The sequence below is a fragment of the Lycium ferocissimum genome, chromosome 12, assembly GCF_029784015.1.
Source record: "Lycium ferocissimum isolate CSIRO_LF1 chromosome 12, AGI_CSIRO_Lferr_CH_V1, whole genome shotgun sequence".
In the NCBI taxonomy this organism is placed as follows: Eukaryota; Viridiplantae; Streptophyta; class Magnoliopsida; order Solanales; family Solanaceae; genus Lycium; species Lycium ferocissimum.
The window spans coordinates 17,527,424-17,531,676 of record NC_081353.1 but is presented as its reverse complement, the minus strand read 5'-3'; the positions used below and the strand labels follow the sequence as shown (position 1 = coordinate 17,531,676).

General features: G+C 33.2%; 1 long non-coding RNA gene across 1 annotated transcript; it reads right to left on the bottom strand.

Moving 5' to 3' along the window:
• Positions 1 to 537: 537 nt before the first annotated feature.
• Positions 538 to 3,160, bottom strand: LOC132039810 (uncharacterized). Its single transcript, XR_009410484.1, has 4 exons — positions 3,067 to 3,160; positions 2,900 to 2,961; positions 698 to 2,163; positions 538 to 583 (listed from the first exon to the last, which is right to left on the bottom strand). It is a non-coding gene; the product is annotated as an uncharacterized LOC132039810 (long non-coding RNA).
• Between the last annotated feature and the right edge of the window lie 1,093 nt (positions 3,161 to 4,253).

Here is a 4,253-nt window from a genome sequence, read left to right as displayed (position 1 = left end):
AACTTAAACATATACATATATATAAGTCATATAACCTAAGTATATTGATATATATAAGTATATTCTTACTATATTTTAGGTATATGTAGTATAACATTAACTTATATATATATATATATATATATATATATATATATATATATATATATATATATATATATATATATATATACACACACGTATATCTTATTGTCGACTTGTCGTTAGCCTCATATAGTCAGTAAATATATAAACTTTACTTATAAACTTATATAACATATGTAAATATACCTACAATATACTAATAAATACTATAATATATATATACTATACAAAAAAAAAAAAAAAGGTTTTGGACGTGTTTGAACTGGACCGGTTCCGGTTTCGGGTTTTTAACCGGTAAACCGGAACCGGTGGCCGGTTCCGGTTTTTTAACCGGAAACCGGCCGGTTTGTTAACCCGTTACCGGTCCGGTCCGGTCCGGTTCAAACCGTTTTTAATGGTGTCTACTCTAGAGTTGAATGAAAAAAAGAATAATATCACTTCCACTTCCTTTACATTCCTACCAAGTCACCAAAACAATACCAGATATCACTTCCACTTCCTTTACATACCTACCAAGTCACCAAAACAATAGTAGGAGAAGTTAAGTAAAAGTAGAGTTTTTCAATCCCTCTAGAGTTGAATGGAAAAAAGAAAAAAAAGAATATCACTTCACTTCCTTTACATTCCTACCAAGTCACCAAAACAATAGCAGATATCACTTCCACTTCCTTTTACATACCTACCAAGTCACCAAAACAATAGTAGGAGAAGTGAAGTAAAAGCAGAGTTTTTCAATCACTCTAGAGTTGAATGAAAAGAAAGAATCCACTTCCTTTACATTCCTACCAAGTACCAACCAATTGGAAGCTTAGTATGAAGAGCTTAAGTTTTATGCATTATTGGAATTAAAAAAAAATCTCACTCTTGTAGTATCACTTGTAAGGATTTTTCAAAAATTAAGGACTGAAGTACATATTTCAAGGTAAAAAAAAAAATGGAGAAAAACCCACGGAAACTAGTGCCTTCACTAACCACATCTGCATAACATTATCAATGAAGTAATAACGAATAGCTAACGAATTTCTAAAGGCATGATTCTTGCTTAATGTTTTGTAAGTATTCCAGATACTTAATTTAAAATGAATGAGGAATAGATGATTTAGATAATGGATAGTCATACCATTCACATTAATAAGGCAGTTACCAACTCAAATGTTGTATCCAGCCAATGGGCTTTGTCTCTACTAGTGTGGGCAAGGGTCATTTTGTATTTAATTAAAGGTCAACTGAATATTCAAAATGACACCACTGTATGACACTTTTTTTAACTAAAGATTTTCCTGGGAAACTCCTCTCGGGAATATTTATAGTTGACTTGCAGCTTTCAACATGTTATATCTACCCTAAGCAATACGTTCACTTATTTCATTGTCCAAGTTATTTAACCAAGATCAGCAGGTATAGAATCCAAAATGTTTAAAACTTCACAATTATTGTTGTGGAAAAGGGATCTGCAATTAATATATCTTTTATATACATACACACCACATGTCATCTTTGCCACAACATCATGTCCCATGGGGTTCAATGGTCACAACAAACTATTTGGACCTAAAAAGGCACAATGCCATATCTTGGCCCTTCAGCTTTAATCAATTGCGATTATATGATCTCAATAATGAAGATTAAGTCTAAGAACAAATAAAATGACAAAAATAATAAAGGTAACAAAAATCTCTCATGTTGAGAGGATTAAGACACTAGTTTGATTAATATAAATACAAATTCATGAATTGACACAGTTTCTGAGCTCAAAAACAACTTGACGAAAATAACAAACAAGAAAACGAAGACGCAGACGACCTTTTGTCAGCGTTTCAAGGGTGGGATTATCTTTGATAGGATCAACTTCTTAAGTTTAATGAAATCTTTATCGTTCTGCTTAAATAATCAAATCCCACAAGCGCAAAAAAGAAATCTTTTTTCTTTATAAAAAGAAAAGAGGCTTTCCCTGAAAATAGGCTGAAACAGGTTACTCCTCATCTGAGGTAGTTGAACTTGACCGAGTGCGAGTTCAAGTCAATTATCCCTCCTCTGTAACTACCTCGCTTCTTCTTGGTCTTCTCATGTCGGAAATCCCTGAAAATAGCATAGATAGTTAAGCTTTTCTATCGAAACAAAGTAGAACCTATGCAGAGTTGTAGACCATGAACATGCTTAGTGTTCTCGCTAAAGAAAATAGCAATTAATAGCTTCAATAACCCCCACCCCGAAAAAACAAATTCTGTCACTGGCACCTCACCTAACTACCATGAAAAAGAACTACTCCTCTATATTGTTATGTGAAGGTGTTAGACTAGGCACGGAGTTTAAGAGAAAAATGAAGACTTTTGAAACTTGTGGGCTAAAATAGGCCATAGAAATTTTGTGGCTATAAATCATTTATTAAGGGTAAAATGAAAAGTTTGAAGTTAAATTGTTACTAAATATGGAAAGATGTCATTTTTTTGACAACGACTAGGAAGGAAAGAGCGTAACATAAATTGGGATAGAGGAGCAATACGAACAGAAGATGAGCAGAGAGGATGATGGAAGAAGAGAACAAGTAAAAACTTTAGTGCAAAGTGATATTTAGTGCTAACGAAACTTAATGAGTATACCATAATGTAATTTCCAAGGCATAGAAACTTAACAAATGCAAGCAATCTAGTATTCTTCCCCTACTTCCATTTGACACACTGGGACTTCAGAAATTAATTTTCCCTCAAAACACCAAAAGAGCAGTCCACTAGTAACATTTACTTATAAATTAATTCATATTCGTCAAGAGTAAATTCAAAGTCACTAAACTAATGGAAGGTTTGGAAATATATACCTTCCCTTAACCTGGCCCAAAACTTCCTGTGCTTTTGCACCATAGCCAATATCTGCACCCTCCTGCAACAGTTGTACGGGGGCAGCGAAAAGTTAGTTGCATGGTAAAAGATACATAACTAAAAAGATAATGAGTAAAATAGATGGAAGACAAGAATCTGATCATACCTTTGCCCAATAAGAATTATCTTTAAGCCTATATCGTCCTTTAAACTCCACCTGATCAATTTCACTCTTTGAAAGGCATTTACAGTTTTTGGCTGCAAAAGCAATCAAAATACATTTTCAGAACAAAGTAATAATACAGTAGAAATTCAAAGCAGATATACAGTTTCTAATTTATGTGGCTTGATTAGGAGGGAGGGTCAAACTAACTAATGTTAGAAACATGAATTTGGACATAGAATCTTCAATTTTTTTGAAATAAAATTTGCATATTTAGAAGCTGCACAAAAAGTACTACTCCTCCGTCCCCAAAAAAACATGTCTTAGTTTGACTTGGCACGGAGTTTAAGAAATAAAGGAAGACTTCCGAAATGTGTGGTCCAAAACAAGCCCTTGTATTTGGTGTGGCTATGAATCATCTCATAAAGTTTAATTATTTCTAACTATGGAAATGTGTCAATCTTTTTGGAACAAACTAATAAAAAGTAAGACAATCTTTTTGGGACGAGGGAGTATAAGTCACAATAGTCAATTCAAAATATTTAGATGGTATTTGAAAAAATTATGGTCAAAGAAAACATCCTTCGACTCTCCAACTATAGTAACTAAGACGCATAAATTGTTAACTATAGCCTCATCCTTCTTCGACTGTTCCACAACCCGGTTGAATTACAATCCCTTACTATCCAGTCCTTTTTTTCTTTTCTTTTGTATTAATCCAATCATATTATGATGTCTCATGATCCATAACCTATAGCATATAGTCCATAAACCAAAAAAGTAAACATAACGCCCACTTAATCGTCTACACAAGGCCAAAAAACTCTATTCACACAAGTTTCCACTTGCTGAAGTATACTAAAGATTAATGAATGCCTATACAATAACAATTTTTCCCCATCGGTGAAGCAGATCATCGATAGAAATTAACTCGAAGCACAACGGAAAGTTATTTTAAGAATGAGAATATTCTGCAAATTATGAATTCTTTAAAGTTATCTTTCCTTTAGCACACAACACACAACTTAAAGAGTTGGTTTTTGAGAAAATGGTAAGGTCATCACCGTTTAGAGTTGTATTATGACATTAACATTGATAGCAAATTAGGAACCTTGGTTGTTAAGACTTAGCGCATTGACAATCCAAGGTCAAAAAGGTAATAGAAAAAGGAAGCACATACCCCTTTCTGA